The sequence below is a fragment of the Condylura cristata genome, unplaced genomic scaffold (genome assembly GCF_000260355.1).
Source record: "Condylura cristata isolate star-nosed mole 26May11 unplaced genomic scaffold, ConCri1.0 scaffold00039, whole genome shotgun sequence".
Classification (NCBI taxonomy): Eukaryota; Metazoa; Chordata; class Mammalia; order Eulipotyphla; family Talpidae; genus Condylura; species Condylura cristata.
In genome coordinates, this window is record NW_004567140.1 from 9,310,248 (window position 1) to 9,335,529 (window position 25,282).

Consider the following 25,282-nt stretch of genomic DNA (forward strand, 5'->3'; position numbering starts at 1 on the left):
TTGCATTCACTAAGTCAGTCTGCATCCACTTCTCCTCTCTCCCATTATCTGCATCACCTCTAGCTCCCGGCAAAGGTTAGGCACAAGATTGGGATTCAAATAAATGAAACTTTGCAAAGGATGGGAATCCAATCACTTGGCTTAATTCAGATTAATTTGCACCTTGTCTATTGAGGCAATAAAGACTTGTTCACAACACAGGATTAAACCTTGAAAGCTGGTTCCAACTTGACCAGCTGTGTGAACTTAGATGAACCACTTGACCTTTCTAAGTCTGATACTTCATTGCAATGAGCTAATATACGCAAAAACATTAGAAACACACCTGGCTATGGTTAGCATTCAGTTGGAGCAGGCTGTTGCTATTAGTGATGGATGCTTTCAAGCTGCAATTTTTTTGTATCCTTTTGTGCTGTCCCCTATCATCTCAGGCTAAATTTATATCTTTCTTGTTGCAAAAGGGATTGTGAAGCAGCTGCTGTGTGTGCTTAGGAGAAATGGGAACTAATGTGTCCTGGACTAGGCAGTAAGATGCCTGGCTTCTTCTCTCAACTTCTCTCCCAAGAAATGGCAGCCTGTCTTGACAAAGCCCTATCTGGCTAGCAGAGGCTCCGAAGTTGAGTCCTAGCTCTGCAATAAAGCAGCTGCATCAAGACTGGATTAGTCATGGATCCTCTCAGGGCCTGATTTCCTTATCTGCACATTTAGTGTAGACAATCTCAGAGCTCCTGGATCAGCATGATGTATAACAGACATTTGTACTGCCCTGTTATCTAATGTATGTATCAGGAGATCTGTTTCAGTTTTCAATGTTTGAATGAGTTTCTTCTCCTATACTGCCTCCTAGGGCTGACCACACACACACACACACACACACACACACACACACACACACACACACACACTTTACTGCAACAAATTTTTCAAACAAGCTGTGACCCTCATGTTTACCTCTGTCAGGCATGCTTTCTTAGGTAAGCAGGATATGCAATTAGAATTCTTAAATAGCTAATGAGACTTTATGAACTCACCTGAGGAGCTGGGAGCTGATAAGCTGGACATGGTTTTTTAAATATTTGACTCCTTGACCAGTACCTGAAGATTGATCCTGCTGAGAGAAAGGGCTGGATTGCAGGTCAATATCTCTTTCTAAGAGTCTTCTGACTTTAATTAGTTGTCCTCACAAAGTATAAGCTAGAGCTAGGGACAGGTGATAAGGATTTAATGAAAGTATAGAGACAGGGGGAGAGATGAGCCATGACAGGTGAGAGAACTATAGGGACAGAAGGACTTGGGAAATGGACTGAGAGGAAACGTCAACACCCTGGGTGCCGCAAAGGGAGGGTTGCTTGTGCATCTGTCTCTGTCTCTACCCATATTACAGCACCACTGTTATTTTTCTATTCAGGCATGAAAGGAGGCTCTACCATCGCCTTCATCTACAAGGTGCTATCATTGATAAAAGTAGGGCTTTGCAGTCACGCAAGAGTACAGCCCCAGGCCCTCCCTGGTGGTGCAGTGGGTTAAAGCATAACACTAAGGACGCTAAAGCCACTTCAGCATGAGTTCGATCTCCACCCCGGAGGTGACCCACATGGCACGGCAGACCTCTTCTGACCTGCCTGCTGCTCCCCTCAGCAGTGTACTTCTCCAGTCAGCCTGTTCTGCTCCCCACTTTCCTACACCTGCTGGCCTGTACCCCAGTCCTGTATGCTTAACTAAATACATTAAAAGAGAGAGAGAGAGAGAGAGAGAATGCAGGGGCTCCCTAAATTTATCTGCTTTTTTGATAAAGAGGCCTGAAAAATAGTTCAACAGACTCCTTTGTCACCATCGACTGATCCAAGCCAATCCTGTGGCCTGACCTCCAGCTCCAAGCGAGAGCTGTGGATGAGCAAGGGGGCTGCATCCCCAGGCCACACCACAGCCCAGCAGCCTTCACCTGCCCTCTAGCACCTGTGGCAGTGAGCCTTCCCGGGTCAGGAGGCCCCAACAGGTGCACAGAAGGTCATTACAGGTTCCCCTTTGCCCTCAGATTTCTTTGCATGTCATGTTTTCCCATTTTTTTTTTTACTTTCATTCCTTCAAGAAGAGTGTGTGGCAAAGGACCATGAGGAATAACACAACCATGATCAAATTTCTCCTGCCTTCCTGCTTTCATCATTGTCCTGTCAAATGTTCTCTCATTCCTTCAACAGTTCCTAAGATGAACATCTCTGTACCCAACGTGACACGAAAGACCTAAGTTGAAGTGCTGTGTCTGTTTGGAGGGGGGCGTTGGAGGGTCAGGCCACAGGATTGACTTGGATGAGTAGAAGGTGACAAAGGAGTCTGCTGAGTGTGTTGCTAGACGTGACTAGCATTTCCAACACCAGTTACCCACTGGCCTTTTCCAAATCTAGTAGGGTTGCTCACTCAATGGAGGCTGGACAAAGGGTCAGCCAACCCTTGAGAGCTAACCACAGATCTGAGGTGTCCAGGAGGAGAGGGAGAAGGAGAAGGGGAATAAGCGGGGGCAGAGCACAATGGACTCTAGTGGAGGATGATTGGTGCTCTGGTGCACACCTGACGGAGAAATCCTATATTGCCAAAACCTTAACCAGCATATAGCATTGATATGCCATTAAACATAAGAAAATAGGGCCCTTCCTGGTGGCACAATGGGTTAGGACACAGCACTGCAAACTGGCCGCAGCCTCTTCCGTGAGAGTTCGATCCCCCGCCCTGGAAGTGACTCACATGGCGCAGCAGACTTCTGTCTCACCTGCTGTTCCCCTCAGCAGTGTACATTGTATATCTGCCTGTTCTGCTCCCCACTCTGTCTCTGGTGAATCTTTTCACAGCCCCTGTACCTCTGGCCTGGACCCCAGTTCTGTGTGCATCAACAAATATTCAAAGAAAAAATAAGAGAAATATAATTAAAAAAATAATGGCTGGGAGGACTGAAGGAAGTCACGTGGCATGGACAGACAGGGTTATCCTGTAAGACATCTCACAGCAACAGATGGTCTGCCTTTTGATGGATTGTCTTCCTCCAATGTCACTGTCTAGAAAGAGCAACAGGACTAGCCACACTATGGGCGATGACATGGAAAGTGCCTGGGGGGGTTTTGGGCCCTGCCTGTGATACAGGACTCTGTGACCAGGTGAGAGACACCCTTGGTGGAGGCAGATGGATGTGCAGCACTGACTCTTCTCCCAGATGCTCCTTGATCCATCCCCCAGGACCTCACTGACTGCTCATTAGCATGGCTGCTCCCCCCCCCCCACACACACATAAGGACTTGATTTTGTCTGAAAATCTGAGTCTTTATGATTTTGTTCTTATAGCTGTTTTTTATGGGAATAAATGGCACACGTTCTTTAGAAATGCAAAGATTCTGGCTTCTAAAATTCATGATTCGATTTCCAAAGAGTATTTTCAAGCTCGAAAGCCTAGTGGCCTTGTTGCATCTAAGCATCCTTCCCTGAGGTCGGCCCTGTCTGCCTGCCCCTGCAGGGGGGCCTAGGAAGAGAGGGGACACCTAAGGGTTGAATTTTTGAATTTGGTCCTCATTGACTAGTGAAGTTTTGTTTTTTTTTTACCTTAACTGGGCTTTTGGTTTAATATTAAAGCCTCCCTCCCTCCAGATCATTAATTTTTTCCTATTAAATAGCAATCTGAACAGAATCTATTACACAGCAGCCTGAGTAGAATCAAGTCTATCCTTCCTCTTGTCACTACTTGTGCCAAAGCTTTCACCTGCAATGGCTCTGGGCATCGTTCCACCGCTGATTAAAGACTGTTTCATTTGGGTAAAGGCAAACAGTCCACTGGGTGTAACTAGGAGATGGAAAGTCCAAAGTGGATGGTGTTTCATGTGCTCCCGTTGATGGGCTTCGGGCCATTGACCACTCAATTTGTTTCAGTTTTCTAAAAAGAGAAATGCATTTCCAATACATGATTACTCCAAATAAACAGTTAGGATTCTTGATCAAGGACCATACAGACAGGTGGATGCAGCTTGAAGGCTGAGACCAGCTCTGTTTTCTCATCATTTCATCCTAGCGACTAGAGCTTGGCCTGCGGCACGCGGAATAGCTGTAGTGGAATGCATCAGTCACACCAGCTTGGGGGGGGAAGGGGGCGCGGAAGTGGCACAAAGTGGCAGAAGAGAAAGATGACAGCCTTGCAATCAGACAGCCTGGTTTCTAGTTCAGTTTCTCTCTTTGACCTGTTAGGTGACCTTTGGGAAATAATTTTCTCTCCTCGGGTCTTGATTTCATTATCTGAACTAATTCATTTTTAAGCCCGAAATGATATTTCATTTCTAATACTCTGTTACTCCCTAACAGTCTGAACTCTGATTCTCTCAACTCAGGTGAAATGCACCAGGGGGTGGGAGAACGTTTGACAGGAAGACAATGCCAGCCCCTAGCATGCCTGTAGGGGGACACCCAAGTACAAAGTCAGTAGACTTTGATTTTTCTTTTCCAGTGGCTTTTGTGAATTGGGAACCAGGTTCCCAAGATACCGATTTAAAGCCAGAGGCCAGAAGAGCCATGAGAGGGACTTATTTGCTGAGATGGGCTAGGGAATCATGTTTTGAATGACATATTTTGTGTACTAGTTTTCCTACAATTTAGGTGATCATTTCAAGATCATTTGGAGTCTTTTGTCCATTGACCTATACTAACAAAAGCTAAATGATGGACAGGCCAAAAGAGGCCTGTCTACTCTGAGCTCACCCCCTGCCCCAGCTCCACAGCCCCACCCTTCAGGTCCCACCCTAGGAGGTAGGGGACCCTTCATTCTCTCCTCCTGCTAAGTGGCCCTGCAAGGCTCTCTCTTCCTTGCTTCCCCTCCGGTAAGGTGTCCTGGTGCCTTTTGTCTTCCCACACATTGATTGACCTCTAAATGGCACCTTTGTTCAGCTCCTGAATTTCAGCCCTCTGCTTCCTGTAGAGCCTCTGGTGACACCTAGTCATTGGTTATAATGGTATGATTTGAAGCTGAGGTGAAAATTGACTTTACTTTCTCTTTGTCTTTTTGCTATAACAATGCTTCCCTAAGAAAATGGACACCTCTGGTTTTGTCTAAATCAGGAAATTAGTGGGGAGAAGTGACTAGGAAGAGGAGGCAAAAGATAAAAAAAGATTACCAGCCAAAGAGAAAACATGGATTAGTATTTCAGATAATTACATCTCTACCAACTCTTTGTCATTATTTTGCTACTTTTTTCATAGATAAGTGGGATTAATTAAAGAACATGTTTTTTTTTTGTTTTTGGTCCTCTGTAATCTCTGTAAGTAGTGTAAGAGTCTTAAAACACTAAGTGTTGCTGATGTAGCACAACTCTCAAATTTTCTAGATAATAAAACTGTACTACACAAAGGCAATACTTATTCCTTTGAATGGTCCCAAATAGTTCTTGAACACAAGCCCTGTGTTTAGTGCTATAGATATAAAAACTATCCTATCATGTGACTGGAGGTTACAGTGGGCCTGTTAAATAAAGAGAAAAGAGGACTTTGGTGTTACAGGGCACCCCAGTGTGAACTGGGCTGCCTGTCTGTGTGTCCTCACCCACAATTGTATTGTGGACACACACAAAAAGGTTCAATTTACAAGGGGAAAGGAAAAGGAACAAACCAGGGAAAGAGAGAGAAATGCAAGTTAACTAGAGTGTCTTACCGGTTCTGCTGACTTGGAACTCCAATAGCACACTGAAAGCTGATCAAGAGTCAAACAACCAGCTGTGAACCACCAGGCCAAGAGACCCCCAGAGCCCACATGTCTGGTATTATCCTAACCTGGCTGCTCAGCTCACCCCTCATGTCCCAGTGTGTTTCTCACTGGTGTTGATGGGATTTGTAGTTCCAGTATCTGGAGTGTGGGTGGAGTCCACAAAGCCTGTACCTGCTACAAAAGGATAATGTGTGAAGTAATGGGAGAGTACATGAATGAGGAACTGGGGAGGAAAGTAATGAGAGGCAAGTCTAAAGAAAAAGTTTTGGGACTGCAGGTTTTAAGGGCCTTGTAAGGGGCCAGAGTTGGCAAAGCAGTGTCCACTCCAGAGAATGGTCAGTGCAGCAACAGCCGAACAGGAATGGGGAAAGTCTGTGGACAGGCTTCTGGGTTATAAAGGATGTTTTGTCTCTTGCAGCTAGTGTCATGAACAGCAGAGGGTAAGGCATGTTCATAAAGTTCCTATGCCGTGAAAAGGGAGGTGACAGGTGGAGGTGATTTGAGGCCAGACCATGAGAACTTTCTATACCAAGCAGGGCGGTATGGGAAGGGAGGATGGACCAAGTTCTCAAAGCAGCATTCAGCCAGTGACCTGTAGGGTGGGACCTAGGATTCAAATAGAATAATTCTAAAAAAGATTGTCCAGCAGTCTCTTTTGAAGAGGGAATTAAGGCACTCCCCTGCCCTGATATGCTCTGATTTATAGATGGCTTTACCCCAGCCTTAGAGACTTTTGTAGATCCCGAGTCAAGCATAATGTGTATATTCATGTTCCATAATGTGCCTGAGCTTCAAGAGAAGTGAGGAGAGTTTATGCCACAACTTGAGATAAGATCATGTGTTAGGCTACCAAGGCCGTTGGAACAAGTTGTTATGTGACTTAAAACAATGTAAACTTAGCTACAATTTTGAAGACCAGAAGCCTGAAACTGAGGAGTTGGTAGAGTTAATCATCTCTCTGAGGGTCTAAAGGAGAATTTTTGCTTCTTACAGATTTGAGTGGCTCCAAGTGTTTCTTAGCTTGAGGCAACATCATTCCGATTTCTGACTCTGACTTTGTTATATGGCCTTTATCATTTCTCCCATTTTCTCTTCTCTGTGTCTCTTCTCTCTTTTTTTAAAGATTTACTTATTTATACTTACAGAGCGGGGGTACAGGCCAGAGGTGTGGTGTGTGAGAGGGTTCACCAGAGAGAGTAGAGAGCAGAATAGGCAGATTGACGAAGTACACTGCTGAGGGGAGCAGCAGGCAGGTCAGGAGAGGTCTGCCATGCCATGTGGGTCAGCTCCCTGGCCGCGGATCAAACTCATGCTGCAGTGGCTTTGTAGAGCTTCATAATGTGGTGCTTTAACCTGTCACGCCAACAGTGAGAACCCATCTGTATCTCTTCTAAAGAACAATTATTCTTGGATTTTGGACCTAATAGTTAATCCAGGATGATCTATTTATTTTCAGATTTTTAACTAAATTACAACTTTAAAATCTTTACTTTTCCAAATAAGGCCATATGCATAGGTTCTGGGAATTAGTGATGAAGGAAAAGAATAAAAAACCTGAGGGAGACATGACAAAGTTAAAACTGATGCACACAAGGAGGTAAGGGAAGAGGGATTAACAATACACTTAGTGCCTTGTGACGAGGCATAGGGCCCAAGCAGGTATCAGACTGCTGTATCAGACTGCTGTAGGGAGTGACAAAAGCAAAAACCTGAGGGTAAAGATACAGAGATACCAGTTATCCAAAATCAGCAGAGAACAGGCCATCCCACAGAGGCCTGTGCTCTTCCCCAAGAGAAAAGGACTCTATCAGGGCAGTCTCTGCACCAGCACGGGGCAGCCACCCTCTGCCCACCTGTGCCTATGCAGGTGCTTCTTTCCACCGGCTCGCTCCCTTGCCTGCCGGGACTTTTCCGCACTGACCTTCCCCAGCGGAGGCTGCTCTCCTAAGGTCACCTACACGCGACCATGCAGGCCTTTCAGCAAACCTGTCCCTTTGGGCAGTGCTTCCTGCCCGCTCATGCTATGCAGTCTTTTACTCTTCCCTAATAAATCTGCTCTTCAAATATCACTGAGTCTCTGTCTCATGGAGAAACTCACCGCTTGCCGCTGAAAGGGGAGCTCTGATGAAACCTTTCCCAGAGTGAGCCCAAGGACCCCTCACTTACTCCAAAATTGACATCATTAGGACATGTGTGTATCATTTTAGGGATCACTATTCAACATGCTATAGCTAATACTAGAGTTTACCACGTTTGTTCTTTCTGCAACAGGTTTTTACAGTAGTCTTGTAAGATATTCTTAAATTGTTTGTTTGTTTGTTTCAGATCTGTCTATGTAAAAGCCAAATAAGGAAAGAACCCCCAAATAGCAAGATTTTATTCTGCATTTAAGCTCTGGACCCAGGTAGATAATCGTAAGTTTTGTTTGAAGAAAAATTTTATCCAGACTCAGTACAAAAGCTTACGTCACCTCCGAAACCAAATAAAAGGAGAAGAGAGGTGACGGACACTCTTGTTGGAGCCCTGAAGTGCCCTGGTGTCCACCCCTGAAAAAATGTCTCACTAAGTGCTTGCTGGTTGCTGGGCTTGAACATAAAACCTGATTAGGGAGATGTGCCCATTAACCAGCACTCAGTGATTGTCCGATGCTTTTCTAAACAATACCTTCGTTCTGCAAAATTAAATTAAACATGAAATCTCTCCGCCAATGAGCAGTTCACTGGAACCCTCCTAATAAAAATTCACTTGAATGTGCCACTCAGTGGAATTCTGTGTAATTCTAGACAAGGAAAATTATTTCAGAAATATGTTCCTGTATTCAGCTGTGTAATGAATACAATTATTCTTATCACCCAGCACTAAGATTGCGAGAGTTACTGTGCAGTAAAGACTGTATTTGTTAAGGGGGCGTCAGCTTCCCGGCCATCATTTCATTTGGGACATGCCTTATCTCCTTGCTGCTGCTCAGACTATAGGAGAGGAAGATAATGAGTTTTTTTTTTTTTTTAAACTATGTCACAAAAGGTAAATAGACACTTAAGTTCCCAAAGAAATTTCCCCATTGACACAACTTTTGGGGACATTTTCTTTGGCACACTGAAGGCCACCGTGCTCTCAAACCCAAGTGGAAGAGCTGAGGGACATGGAAGAATCCTCTTTGCAGTGTGAGCCTCCCATCGGGTTCCTTCAGGGAACGTTTGTCCTCAAAAAATCCTCAGGGGAGCAGGCCAGTCTGTTTTGCCCAAGTTCAAATTAGAGAGTATTTGAGAAGTGCTATGTCATTCTGCTAGCTTTCAGCTACATAGAGTAATTAGCTGCAGCCCAGTAAAGGGTGGGGCTATAGAGCCCCCACTGAGTCAGCTTGATGAAGTGGTGAGAAGAGCGAATGCAGCACTGCTTTTTAGACACACCCTTTCTTATCTAGGTTAAATAGACAGTATTTTCCCCTCCATTTCAGAGCACACTTTGTCCCAAGCAAGGCTGGGTTATTAGTGACTGACTGGATTTTTCATGTTTTGTAGACCCCTAAATTCCAAAAGCCAAAGCACGAGCCGCTACCATACCTGGGCTCCCGTTGCACTGCCATGGTCAACTCACTGCTTTGAATTACCCTTTGGAACCAGGTGTTCTAATATATTGTCCTAATACATCTATGACCACAGTTAAATCTATAATTAATAGTTATTAAAAGTAAATTCCCTTCCATAAACAATTTCTATCACTGCCAATTCCAAAGGAGTCACTTGAAGTATCATTCAAAATGTAAATCAATCTAGATCCAGGGAAGCTTCTCAAAGCTGATGTGATTTGCCCACATGACAGCGCTGGGCTGGGCGGTGCTGAGCCAGCCTGTGAGGAGAACTCATTTGCGCAGGGCTTCACTTAGAGATGCTCATTAGCTGACATTACCAGTCACTTTCTGGCTTAAAGCATCACAGAAAGACCCTGAAAGTATTTTTATACCAATCTATGCTGTGAACTAGCTGACATAATGCAGGCAGCTTCAGCAAGGGGACTTCTCACTGATTGCCAAGTGCTCCCCTCACAACACAGCCCTGTTCCCTGTTCCGCCCCTCCCAGCCTGCCTTTGTCTTCCGACCAGCTGATCAGCGCCTGTGGCCTATGGTCTACAAAGTCACAAATCACCCTTTCATCAGGAATTTCCTCAGCCCCCAAATCTTGCCCAGTTTTTTTTGGTCAGGATTCTCTATTTTTCTCTGTTTTCTAGTCCCCACACCTCCAGTTTCTTTCCTTTGTATCTGCATCCTCCTTAGAGGGCAGGATGAGTTTTTATAAAAAAGTTACACACCCTTGTCGTACGTAGCGCTCCTTTTCAGCTCCACATTGTTGCTGGAGCCTATCAAGCCCCCTAGAGTTGTTCTACATCTAACCCTAACCTGCCACTCTAGCTTCTTTTTCATTCCTTTTGCCAACAACATGTGGCGTCCTTTGAAAAATGACTCTGGCCATCTCTGACTCCAGCTGAGGAGTATAAGACAGAGGACTGTGTGAGTGCTGTGGTTCCTTCCCTGCTCCCAATAATTAAGCTGTGACTGCATAGGCCTGACAACACACATGAGCAAAGCCCTGACACACAACATTCACAATTTTCTGTCTCTGAGGCAGATGTGAGTTAATGTCGAGGCATGTGCCAATTTTTGAAATGCACTGTACCCACTTACACTCTGATATTCACCGGGCCATGTGGCCCTGTAACCTGCTGTCCAAGCACAAAATACTTTTCACTTCTCATTATAAATTCAACTGGCTTCTTAGCTGATTCCTTGCACATTGGAGGAACCATTAAATAAGGATTTCAGAAAGTATGTTTCATGGTAGACTAGTTCAGCTAGAGGCTAAAGACTTAATCAAGGAAAAAATAGATTTGCAATCTTTTCTTCTTATAATGACAAATTTCTGGTTTGTTTTTCTCTAGGACTTTTTAAAAACTTTAATAGGCATTATGATTCTTAAAGAGAGGATGGGTAGAAGGCATTAGGGTATATAAAACTTCCCAAGCTCAATATTACTGGAAATTTTGTTTTTCATTATTTTTCAGAGCAGCTTTCATACTGGTTTTCTGCAGAGCTCATTTTGAAATAAGCTATATCGAGGTTTTCTGTTGCCATTCCTACAGGTCTGTGGAAGTTTCTGCAATAAATCATAATCAAAAAATAAAAGACTGACCATCAAGCGGTATTTCACAACATTACTTCTCTGTTATCTCCATCCATTTTTGAAATGGGAGGTCTGGCCCACTGCTGTCTGTATTAGTTTGCTGGAAGAACTATAACAAGATACCACAGACTGGGTGGTCTAAACAGCAAATTATTTTCTCACAGTTTTGGAAGCTAGAAATCAAGGTGTTGCCTTTCAGCAATTTCATTCAGAAAGTCAATGCAACTAAGAAGAGATAAGAGAGATTACAGAGATCTTCCTGAAATACTCTTGGACACCAAGATCTCCCCAGCCTGTGATCAGTTTGACTTTTTATTTATTAATTCATTTATTCATACACTCATTCATTAAATATTCCACTATATAAAAAGCACCTATACTTTCAATAGTACCAATAATTACTAGTATTTGCTAGATCTAATGAGGGACATCCCTGGTGACTTCTTATATATGAACTATTAAACAGATGCAAATTCACTCTGGGAGTAATAGTGAAGATAAAGTAATTTATTTCAAGAGCTGAGTGCACAATGACTTTATCTATGTGTGTGCAGGGGAATTATAGAACATTCTCTTCATTTTAGTCTCACTGTCTGATAATTATATGAAAGCTCTTTGAACTCAGATGAGCTAAAGTGGGCTTCCATGTCAACAAAGTGAGAAAGAGACAATAAAGAGAGGAGGGAGACAGAGAGAAAGAAATATATATCAGAGAGAGGGAGACATTACACTAAATTGTTCTGAATAGGAGTTCATGACCTGGCATGAGTGATATACAACAGGTAGAAGATCAAAGAGAGAGGAAAATCCACAATAGAACATAAAGCTCCATGAAATATGAAGTGATCACAGCAGTAGAAATGGTGTAGGGAATCTTAAAGGAGAGAACTGTTAAGATTGTTTGTGGAAAGGATATAATTCCCTCCATCGTCCTAAACCTTCACCGATGTCTACTACATACAGCTTTGAGTTTCACTGCCCAAAATCAGAATGGTGCTCAGCAAGGGAATTTGGTAAACATAAAGGAAATAGTCATACAAGTGTTATAGAAAGTAAATGCAGCATAAGTCAGAAAAGTGAGTACTAATCGGGTGAGATACTCAGCTTAGGCCATGGGAAATCTGCGCATGCATATTGCTTATGGCCTGTCTCCTCTGAGTTAAATTTTTAGCCCAAGGACACATCTGGAGAGTACAGGGAGCCAGCACTATCTGCAGACTAGCCTGGCTCACTGGGACTAGCCCAAGGCCAGATGTCCAGGAGGGCCAGAAGGAGACCGGGGTGCTGGCCATCACCTGTTCCTAGCTGCTTACTGATGAACTTTCTTTGTTCAACTCACCATAGAAAGGCAGCTGGAAATGGATGTTAAGGCAGTTTCTTTAGGCTGTTAAACCCCCTGTCTTCCAGATTGCTGGCTGCCTGATTAAAGCACACTTTAAAGATTCACTTCCAGTCTCTACTTTATTGGCATTCTGTGGTGACAAGTAGCCTGAAGTCTAGTGGAACTGTGAGCATTAAATTCCTCCCAGAATACTTATAGATATTAACATTTCTATTAAATTTGGCAAAGGGCTACCTCATCTATTTGGATCTTAAGAAATATCTGGGTTATTTGATTGGGACACATGATTTTCAAAAGAGCCCATATCTCAACAATACGATGGAAGCACAAAAAGAAGAGAAAATCGGACCCTCCCTCGTGGCGCAGGGAGTTAAAACACAACACTAAGAAGCTAAAGCCACTTTAGCACCAGTTCGATTTCCACCCCCAGAGGTGATTTGCATGGTGCCGCAGACCTTTCCTGCCCCACCCCCTGCTTTTCCTGCCCCGCCCGCTGCTCCCCTGCACCTCTGGCCTGTACCCCAGTTCTGTATGCATCAATAAATAAATCTTGAAAAAAAAAAAGAAGAGAAAATCACCCATGACCATTGGGAGATTAGATGATTGTTTTGTGGTTGTGGTTTGCAGTGTTGATTTGTGAGATGCGGACCTTAAGGAGGTGGGAGAAACACGTGGGCAGTCTCAGCCAGGTAAGCAGTCTCAAAGAGTGGCAGAACTTTGGGGGTTAAATACTACATAAAAACTAAGTGAGAGAGTCCAAAGCAAGGATGATGAATGGAACAGGGCATTCATAAACTTGGGGAGTATGAAAGAAGGCTTTTCAGCATCGATATTCCAGCAGCTCTTAGAATACCCTGGAGTCACAGAGAACTACCTAGGTCTTAAATTAGAGACTCAAAATCAATGGAAGGGCCAGGTCCACAGAGAATTTATCTCAGAATGGTATATGGAGGACATATATATATATCCTATATATTTCTATATATGTGTGTGTGTGTGTGTGTGTGTGTATATATATATATATATATATATATATATATATATATATAAAGAACATTGTAAGCAACATGAAGAAGGAAGTAAGTTCAGACAAAGTTTCAGGACACTGTAAGTAATATGCAATCAGTGTTCAGCCATATAGAAAACTCCTTGGAAAAGTAGACCCAACAAAAGAAAGACTGCTAGCTTTGGAGGATCACATGGCAGAAGTGACACAGAGCAGTAGACATATTTCTATGGACCAGGGCTTCAAAAAATGCTACAGAAGGTTATAAATTATCTACCTCATTATTTGACATCCACATCACCTCATTCTTTTCTTCCTTAGGACACACACAAATTATACACACACACACACTCATGGAATTTAATTTTTAAAATTCCACATACATTTTCAAAGAACTTTAATATCTATTATGTCAGTTGGTCTCTACAGTAATCCTATTAAGCAAATACAGATATGTCTATCATTTTCCACTGACAGATAAGACCACTCACGTCAAAAGAAATTAAGTCACTTTCTAAAAGATATTCATCTCTAGATTCTTCCAATATGTCTCCCAGGACACTTTGGGTTTAAAATAACATAACTTTACCAGACGTTGGCTTAAGTAAAAAAGGGGAAAGTTGACAGCAGTTCCAAGAGCAAATCTTCCTGAGGAAAAACCTGGTGGGCCCAGATTTGGAAAGTGTGCCAGTGCACACTAGTTTGGATTTCTTTTCTTTTTTTTTTTTTAAGATTTATTTTATATATTTATACATAGAAGAACTGTGGGGTAGGCCAGGGTTGTGAGGGGTGAAAGGATTCGCTAGAGTTAGTTAGAGTGGGGAGAAGACCAGGCGGATCTACTGAAACACACTGCTGAGGGGAGCAGTGGGTGAGGCAGAAGCACTCTGCTGCGCCCTGGGGGTCACTCCTTGGCAGGGGATGGAAGTTGCGCTGGCTCTGGCTTCTCTGGTTTGTCCTCATTTTAGCTCCTTTCCTCTTGGTGGCAAGATAGATCGTCACAACTTGAGAATTCGCTCTTATCAGCAGGGAAATCTCAGTAGAAACCATGTCCCTCTTTCTTACACAAAACCTTATATTCAAGACCTGGGTTTAAAATTGAAGGGTATTTTTCTTTTTTCATTGGTTCACCTGGAACATAGAGTCTTTGTTAATGAATAAACATTCAAATTTCTCTTTACCTTCCTCTTCCATTTCCATATTGTACTCTTGCACAGTGGCCGGCATCACTAAGCAATCTACCCAGAAGAGGCTTTGCAATCCTTTTTAGTGTAAGAATAGGAGAAGCCACTTCTAATCCACAGGTCTGGTGTATGAATGGAAGCCTAAAACATACTGGGTGCAGGAATGCACATTCTGCCATCATTATCTCTTCACTTGCTTTTATTTATGAAAAAGCCTTAAATAACTTGAGGTTTTTTTCCAGAATTCTCTGACTGACAAAGATAAACATTTTCTCCAGGACAACCTTACTGTACCAAATAATAGTGAAAGTGAAACACTGAAGACAAGAATACCACCTGCTTAGTATCTTCCTCTTTCTAGGGGACCAAGACTAACCCTAAAATCCAGTAAAAATTTTATAGAGCCATTTAACCCATCCTTATTAACAACACACTCCAATGAATATTGCTTATGGTGATGTCCTCTTAAGTTAGAGCCTGACCATTTACTGCTATAATTTCTCCAGTAAGGCTTGACTCAGGAGGATGGCACCAACTGATACTACTTGGCATTCTAAACTCAACACGAAGTGGCAATGTCATGGCAAATTAACTAATAACTGTGGAAAGTATAGAAATAGTAGGATTGCTTGGAGAAAGGAAAGCCACACATCCTCCAGTTCCTCCCCTTCCATTCTCCCTGCTCCACACAAGACTGACGACAATGGTTAGTGCACAGAGTGACTCCAGTTCTGTTTGGGCCCCAAACAGCATGCTGGTGCCAGTGAACGCTCAGCATGAATGTCAATAGCGTAGAAGCAGAGAGGACTCCGATAGTTGATTGCAAATCACTATTAAGTTAATTGAAAGCCGATCAGTAGTTGCAGAAAACTTGCCACTGTGTTTTACAAGACAGCTTTCCATACCTCAGAGAGACTGGCCCAAGGAAGCCTTTCTGGAAAGGGGCTGTGGCCTTTTCAATGTCTCGGTTATTTAGGCTTACTACATTAAGAAGGTGTGCTCAAGAGGAAAATAAGGAAATTAGGCCCAGCAGGGTTTTTGTAAGAACATTTTCTTTGTCCTCAGAGTCTTGACAAAGGGTATGTGAGGAAAGTTTCTGCCCTCAAATGGCTCATGGTATTGGGAGAGAAGCAAATCAGCAAAGATCCCAGTGTAGCACAAATCTCAGTCTCTGTGTGTAATAGTAGAGGTGAAGAGGTATGAGCACAGAAAGCATGGAGCACAGAAACCATGCAAAGGTTGGCCTTGTTTGTTTGTTTTTATCTGAGGGACACATACTTACAACTTTGAGAGGGCATTGAAAGGTCATTGGGCTTTTTACAACTATCTTGGAAAGCAAGTAGGATTTGGATAAGCCAGGGAACTGCTCCAGGCAGATGGGTGGCATCAGCATTACCCAGGAAGCCTAGAGTGGGGTGGAGCATGCTGGGCCTGAAGCACCATGGTAAGAAGATCAGGCTCTATTTCTCTCTTTTTTTTATTTATTTTTAAAGATTTCTTTATTTATGCATACAAAGCTGGGGTATAGGCTACGGGGCGGGGGGGGCGCGGTGAGAGGATTCACCAGAGTCAGAGTGGGGAGCAGAACAGGCTGACTAATGAAGTAGACAGTTGAGGGGAGCAGCGGGCGGGTCAGGAGAGGTCTGCCGGGCCATGTGGGTCACCTCCGGGGCAGACGGGGACTGAACTCATGCTGCAGTGGCTTTAGCCTCTTAGTGCTGTGCTTTAACCCGCTGCACCACCAGGGAGGGCCTATTTCTCTTTATTAATCCAAAAATTTATATAACTGTATAATTTTGAGAACAGGTCACATCTCATCAAGTGCACCCTCCTCCATAGCCCCAGTGGCCACCCACCATCTCAGTGTGCACCCCCTCTTCCCCCTTGTTCTCTCTGGTAGCCACTGCAATTTTCACAGTGTCTAAGTGTTACTTTGATAATTTGTTTTCCTTGGTCATTTATTTATTTATTTATTCATAGAGAACTGGGGTACAGGCCAGAGGTATAGGAGCAGCGAGTGAAACCTCAATAATTGTTTTCATCTTGTGACTTACATCACTTCACGTTATCACCTTGAGATCTACCTATTTTATCCAAAAAAGCACTATTTCATCTTTTTAAATAGCTGAGTGGTATACTACTGAATATTACTGATGTCTTTACCTGACTGTCTGTAAAGCTTTTGGTTTGATTCTATATGCTGGCTAAGGTGAATAGTACTGCTATGAACATAGGGGTGTATAAGTCTTTTTATTTTATCAGTGTTTTCATATTCTTTCTTTCAGTAGGCAAACAAAGCCACAGAGAAGTGTAATCAGACCAGTAACCTAATCTGAAGCATAACTTGTAAACACAATATTTGTGAGGGCTCTGGGAATGAAGCCTTCCTTTTTTATCACTGAATTCATGGCTTCTCCCAGATCAGTACTTATATTCTAAACAGTCACATACTTACTCACCACTTTGATTGAGTGCCCATCCGTGCCGGCACTGTGCCCTGGTTATGACACTAGACACCGGCTTTTGAAAGAGCATTGTGAATATGGCTGATCATTGCACTCCACACTCTTAGGTTTATTTATTTATTTATTCATAGAGAACTGGGGTACAGGCCAGAGGTATAGGAGCAGCGAGAAGATTCACCAGAGACAGAGTGGGGAGCAGAACGGGCAGATGGATGAAGTACACTGCTGAGGGGAGCAGCAGGGAGCAGGAGAGGTCTGTGAGTCACTTCCAGGGCCAGGGATCGAACTCGTGCTGAAGCAACTGCACCTAGGTTCATAGTGCTGTGCTCCAACCCATTGTGCCACCAAGGAGGGGCTCAAAATGTTTTTAATAAACAACGCCACATTATTTCTTCAGGTAATTAAGCCTATGACTAAAGTTCATCATCCACCATGGAGTTATCCCTAAAAGATCAGATGTGACATCACTATCGATTGTCTCCATCAATCTTTAAGTCAATGTAGGGGAAGATAATGGCTGCTTCCCGGAAAAGTGAGCTCAGGAGCTATATTTGAAAGATAATTTGAGGATCTCATTGTTTTCCCTGCCAGGTGTCCATTCTTCCTTCCACCAGTACCTTTGTTTTCCTTGAATCACCCTTCCATCTCCAACAGTGTGGGTCAGATGTCTGCTCTGTGTACCTGCACTGGCTTACTCAGACTTAGACAATGGCTGTACTGTCTTTGTGGTTGTTCAGAAAGAGGCATGCTAAACAGATCCCTGCAATAATGGATACTTTCATAACTTGTGTAGAACTGTAGGAAAGGGATACATCTTCTCCTAGGGACCAGAAGTAAGGCTTCTGAAACACACCTGCTCAGGACTGTAGCCAAGAGACAAAAGTAGATTCAAGAGATGTTGGGAGTGAGGGTCCCAGGATGGGGCTCCTTTGCAAGGAGAATATCTAGAGAAGGCAACAAGTAGGAAGAATAAAGATGAAAAGTCCTCCAGCCAAGCTTTATTCCCACAGCATACAACCTTAAAGTGGCCAAAAGGTTGCAGCATACAACCTTAAAGTGGCCTTAAAGAGCATTGGGGGGAGATTTTCTGAAGGAAGCACCAAGTGTGGGAAGACACTGTTGGAGACAGAAGGATGATTCAAGCCCTAAAATTCCAGTACTAGTGTATTTGGAAATATAGAATTGGAGAACAGCCAGAGCATCTTGAATCATCCATACTTTCCCCAACCTACTTTCAGGCCATTATTTTCTCTCTCCAAACAATTAGAGCAGTCCTCAGTTTTCATTGATATCCTACTACATTGTTTTTTCACCACAAAACATTTAGAATTTCTTTTAAATATAGATTCTGGGATCTCCCTAGTGGTGCAATTGGTTAAAGCACCACATTATGAAGCTCTATGAAGCCACTGTAGCACAAGTTCGATTCCTGGCCAGGGAGCTGACCTCTTCTGACACTCCCGCTGCCCCCTTAGCAGTGTACTTTGTCAATCTGCCCGCTCTATCTCTGCTGAGTCCTCTCACCCACCTCACCTCTGGCCTGCACTCCAGTTCTGTAAGCATAAATAAAAAATTTTTTAAAAATAATAATAAATAAATAAATATTGTTTTCACTTCTTGACTAAAAAATTTTAATGGTTTCTCATTTAAATAAGAGTAAAACCCAACTCCTTGCCCTGACCTGCTTGTCCTTTCAGAATTGTCCCCAGTTGACTTCCCCAGGTGATCTCATTCCTCTCTAAAATTAGAGCCTTCATTTTGTTTCCCAAACACACCAAATTCACTCTCACTTCAGAGCTTTATTCTTATAGCCTTCACCTGGAACAAGGTACACCATTTCCTCATAGTTGAATTCTTCACTTTCTGGTCCACATTTAGTACTAATTCCCCAAAGAGACTGTATATTGCTATTGTATCTTCTCCATTCAATTACTTCCTCCATGGAATTTAAACATGTAATTAGAATTCTTCTTAATAAATGAAAGTAAACTATGCAACAACAGTGATCAAAAAAAATTAACTACAAGAATATTCAGTATTCTGTCTGTATTTTTGGATACAGAGATGGTTGACTGGCTGGCTGACTGGATGGGTGATTGAATGCATGGATGATTATGATTGTCCATGACAATGCAGCTGTTGGGCTATATTTCTACCTTCAACTTAAGAAGAGAACTAAGGAGCTTCATAGTCAAAGAACATCCAGCTTTTAGGGTCATAAGGCAGGTGGCAGAAACAATAATATTTGGCTTAGACTACCATCAAGCATAGAAACAGACAATTCACATGAGATTATTTTTCATCATAGTAAGGTTAAATGTACTATTAAGGTCAAATCCAATGCACCTTGATTACTCATATCTATATATATTGAGTTTATTATTAACTTCCAAATTGCTGTGTTATTTAACCTATCTTAATTGCAAGTGAGGGAAGAGCTTTGACAATCAATTAAAAACCACTGTGTGCTTTGATTGTCTATGGATACTTGTCTTATTGCAAGGCTAGTTCATTCTGGGATTGATCTGAACACATTCAACCATGCACTTTACCAGGTAGATACCAGGCAACCATGGAGTGCAAATTCTTGACACAAGATGAAAGTGACTCTGATCCTGAATTCCTTCCAGCAGTGACACTCTTCAATATCATCAATCACTTCAGCCCGAGAGAGTGGGCAGAGAGCTTTGGGCTAAGGTTTCCAACAGACCTTCAACTGATAAATGTGTCTGTGGGCTCAGAGACATTCTCTGTGTTTTCTTTTAATCAAAGCAAAGCATCATATGGTAAAAAAATCAAAAGATAAAGAGCAGGTTATTATGAAAGGCGAGTTTAATGTCACATCCTTTTCATCTCGTCTCATTTCTCACTTCTTTAAACTGTTTCTATTTGCTTTCCTCTGTTCTTCACCTCCATTGTTCTAGGTGACATGAACATACACCTATTTCTTTTGATTTATTAAAGTTAGACAATATATATTGACTCTCTACAATGAGAAGTGAACTCCTTTAATTTCTCCCCTTCTTCATGTTTAATGCTTAAATAATTTTTAGTTCTTCCATTGATTACACTTTTCCAAAATCTTATTTTGACGCTTCTCAAAAATACCTAGAAGTTAAAAAAAATTATAATGCACACCCCTATTCATTTCACTTAGATTCTGCAATGAACATTTTACCACACTTGCTTTATCACATATCTACCTTTCATCTATCCCTATAACCACATATCTATTTCTTGTTGAATTTCAGTGTAAGTTGGATAGATCAGTACATTCCGCCTAAGCACTTCAGCATGCAATATTGATTCAGACCTTAATATTTGTTTAGAGTGTCCTTTTTTCTTCTTTTGAAGTAAAATTTAAATCACAGATTTTAATGTGCTCTCCAACGAGTTTGAATAAATGCATATTCCTTTGCAGCTCAAGCCTCCGTCAAAATACTGAACATTAGTTCAGTATTACCATTGGCCTAGAGTGTTTTTGCAATATCTCTTCCAAGTCAATCCCTGTGACAGATACAACTGTATCTGTCAGTTACAACACTCCCATGACAGATACAATTCCTGTCCAGATTTTCTCATCACAGCTTAGTTTTCTCTTTTCTATAATTAATACAAAAGGAATCCATACAATAAAAGTTACTTTATGAAGTACTTCTTTTTCTCTCAGTTGGTTGAGATTGGTTGAAGCATTGCATTTATTAATAGTCTCTTCTAATTTATCTATTCTCTTTAATGACAAACACCTGGACTATTTCCAGTTTCTACTCATCATGCATAAAGCAGCTACTAATATTCTTGCACAGGTATTTTTTTTTTGTTTAAGATTTAAGCATTTTTTTCCTCATGGGTATTTACCTGGCAACAGAATTTCTGGGTTATAGCAAATGTTTAGCTTTAGAAGAAATTACGAGAACTTATTCTAATGTGCACATGCCACTTTATGTTCCCATTAATATTTGCAAGTTCTAGTTAAGCTCAATGTCTTGAGCAATAGTTGGCATTGTTAGTCTTTTAAATTTTAATTGTATCCTTAATTGTATCTCTTCAAGAGCACATTTAAAATTTGATTTAAAACATTTTAACATTTATGATTTTACCTTTTTGCCACCTGCTAAGAAATGTTTTCCTACTCCCAAATGACAAAAAAAAAGCAGTTCTGCAAACTTCTTCTAAAAGCTTCATTTATTTTACTTAAAAATGGTTGAATGAAATGCAATTTATATTATAATATGTTAAATAAAATTTAAAAATAAAATGTGCATGGAGTGATCTGAATCGGGGGAACAACCAATCAGGATGGATATTGCTGATGTCCTGGTCCAGCTAAGGACCCAAGCAATGTCGAGGCACGAGCACAGATGCTAGGGCCCAGAAGGGAGTTAGTTAAATTAATCAGGCTTGACAAACTCTCAACTAACCAGCACCGACCTCCTTTGCACCAAGTGGAGATAGCCCAACCTTCCTGTGTTAGCATCTCTCCTGGGCTAGGCAACTCAAGTCCCTCGTGAAGCTGTACCCCTTTGATGGCTGGAGACCCTAATGAATGTTTGCTGTAATGCTGGGGCTCTGAAGCAGGAGCTATAACAATATGGCTAAAACACCCGAACTTAACACTTCACTGTGACATATGAGCTATAAACATGGTTACTACGACTCAACCAGACTTTGGTTATAGCTCTTGACAATTATTTTAAATTACTTTTTGCATCACTCTCATAAATAATGTAAGCATATACATTTCTGTTTTCTTAATTACTTAGCTTTTATTGAAATTTTAAGATGTGTCCATTTTTTACTATAATAAATAAAGCTGAAACAACATGACTGAATATAATAAATGTACAAATATTTTGAGATATAGTTTCTGTCAGAAAGAGTCAACAAAATATAGACAACTTTTATGGTTCTTTCCAATTTATATTTCATCATAAAGGGGGGACCTTTTTAAAAAGATTTGTAAAATTTATTTATACACAGAAGAACTGAGAGTTAAGCTAGAGATGTGGGGTTGGGTGAGAGGATTCACCAGGCAGAATGAGGGCAGAACAAACAGATTTGCTGAGATACACTGCTGAGGGAGCAGCCAGCAGGCCGGACAGGAGATGACTTTTGTGCCATCTGTCGATTAGCTCCCAGGCTGGAGATTGATCTCAGGCTGTCTCCACATTGGTGTCAAGGCTAAGTCTTAACACATAAGGACCCAACACATTTTTTTACACAACCCATTTTCCCATCCAGAATATATGTTCATTTATTTGAAAATTTTGTCTCTGATATTGTTTGTGATTTAAATTGTCGATTTTTTTCTATAGGCATTTTTTGGATATTTTCCCCCTTATAGTCAATGTTCCTTTATTTTTATGAACAACTTTCTATCCTTTTATTTTCCCTTTCCTATCCTTTTATTTTGTTCTTTACCATAGAACAAAGAAATGTTCCATAGAAAATGGTTACAGAACAAAGAAAGGAAGCTATGGAAATATGCATTGTTAAATGAAACTGCCCTGAAAATTAAGGTGCTCTTTCCTTCTGCAAAACCAAAATGGGAGGAGCTAAAGGCTATTTGTTTTAGAAGGTAGAGCTCCAGTGGAGATACTTAAAATGAGTAGGCAAACATCAGCTCTTAGGAATGGACAAAGAAAAATGTAGAAGCTGAGTGGTAAAAGGATTTACCATGGGGAAGTTTGGCTTATTTTATTATGAGACTATAGGCTGGTGGGGGCAAAGGTTAGTGATGAAGGGTGTGCTGAGAACTTCCAACTCAGCAAATTAGATGAGATGGTGGAGGAGCTCCCAGCATTGAGAGTAAGAGGAGTGCACAATAATTTCTACGAGCACCAAGTTAGGGACATCACTAACACCTTCTATTTCAGTTTCTTGGAACTTGTACTAGAACAGGGCCTGCCTAGTGCCATCGGTAAACTTAATGATTTTAATGGAAACCGAACCCTGGAATGCATGAAAATGCTTACAGGGATTTGGAAGGAAATTGAGAAATTAATGCAATCATGAGGATGGTTAAAAGTATCAGATGTGGCCCTCCCTGGTGGCCACAGCACAAAGAAGCTTAAACCACTTCCACATGAGTTCGATTCCCGCCTGCCCTGGAGGAGATCCACATGAGGAGCCAGAACTCTCCTGAGCCGCCCGCTGCTCCCCTCAGCAGTGTACTTCGTCCATCTGCCTGTTCTGCTCCCCACTCTGTCCCTGGTGAAGCCTCTCACCGCCCCTGAGCCTCTGACCTGTACCCCAGTTCTGTATGAATAAATAAATAAATCTTAAAAAAAAGTATCAGATGTTATTTCTCTTTCATTTCTTATTCTAGTTATTAAAGTTTTCTCACTTTTTTTTCCTTAGCGACTCTAGCTAGAGGTTTGTCTGTTTCATTTAGTGTTTCAAAGAATCTTTTTTTAGTTTCATTAATCTTTGAACTGTCTTTTTGATTTCTAGTTGACTCCACTTTTTATGTCGTGCCTTTTTTTCTACCTTTTCTAGGTCCTTATGATGAGATGAGAGGTAAGATTCTTCATTTGAGCTCTTTCTTGCTTCTTGATTTAGGCCTGTATTTATATGGTAGAGAAAACTCCTATGCTGCTTTTGCTTTCTCCCATTAGTTCTGTTATGTCTTCGACAGACATACAGAGGATGATAGGAAATTACTGTGAATTTGCGCATTATCATACACAAATGTTGAATAACCTAGAAGAAATAGACAAATTCTCACAACTATACATCTTTCTGAGACTGACTCAGGCATAAGTAGAAACATTGAACAGATCAACTATAAATAAAGATAATTGAAACAGTAATCAAAAATCTCCTAAAAAACAAAAGTGAGGGTGTCCTTTTGTGTTCCTTGGGTAGATCCCCAGGAGTGGAATTGCTGGGTCATATTGAAAAGCAGACATCTCCTGCTCATGGATTGGAATAATTAACATCAAAATGGCCATCCTATCAAAAGCAATTTACAGATTCAATGCTATTCCAATAAAAATTTCAATGACATTTTTCAACGAAATAGAACAAATATTGATGAACTTCATATGGAGCCACAAGAAACCTCCAACAGCCAAAGCTCTCCCAGACTTCAAACTTTAGTACAAAGCCAAAATAATTGAAACTGTATGGTACTGGAACAAAAGCAGGCACACAGACCAATGGAATTGACTAAAAAGCCCAGGAATTAACCCACAGACTTATGGACAAAGGAACAAAGAATATGCAATGGAACAAAGACAGTTTGTTTAAAAAATGGTGCTGGGAAAACTGGACTGCTACATGCAGTAGAATGCAAGCTAACCTACTGCCTTACCCTATGCACTAAAACCAACTCAAAATGGATTAAAAAATTATACAGAAGACCTGAAACCATAAAATATATAGAAGAAAATATAGGCAACACTACATGACATACACATCAGTAAAATCATTAAAGACACATCACCTAAAGCAAAGAAAATGAAGGAAAAGATAAACAGCTCTGTAAAAGAGCTCTGTACAGCAGAGACATTAACCAAAAGTATGACACCCCACTGATTGGGAGAAATATTTTAGCACAAAAAATAATGATAAGGGGACTGATCACAAAAAATAATGATAAGGGGACAATCACAGAGCTAACAAGGCTAAACAAAAACAAAGTAAACAACCCAGACCAAAAAAAAAAAAGGGCAGAAGAGTTAAAAAGACTCTTTTCCAAAGCAAAAATGCAAATGACCAACAGAAATGAAAAATGTCCAACATCACTTTTCATAACCTTTAACCTCAATTAAATCTCCTTTTCTTTTCCCAACGGTATTTACATCATTAAAGCCTAATAATCAATTAATACATCATAATCATTCATTTAGCCACTACTTTATTCAAAAGCGCCAGGTACTGAACTTACCTGTTTGATGAACAAACCAGGTAAAAATCTTCTCAGAGTGATGTAGGAGCAAGACAAAAAGTGAAAAGGTAAATTGTTCTATGAAGTATTATGCAATTAAGTTAGGACTCCATTCCACCTCCACGTGTTTAGGCACACAGCTTCAGTGCCACGATAGAATGCTGCTAACATTAAGGTCAAACGGGCTTTCTTTCCTTGCCTCTCACTGATTGCTTGATGCTTTGTATTTGGACTTAGCCTAGTCACAGGTATGTATTTTTAAATGCAGTGAAGCACTCAAAGGCAAATAAATAACCTCAATAAAAGCTCTGTTTTCCTTGTCTGGTATTTGTTTCTTTCTCCTTTCAAGGCCCTGAGCTTCCGTTGCAGATCTTTTGGTTTGCTACATACGGCCCAGTGAGAGAAGCTATTATCTGCATCCTGAAGAAGACCTTCCTCTTTTTCTTTCACTCATTGTGTTTCTTTCCTTTCCCCTTTGTCCAAAATAA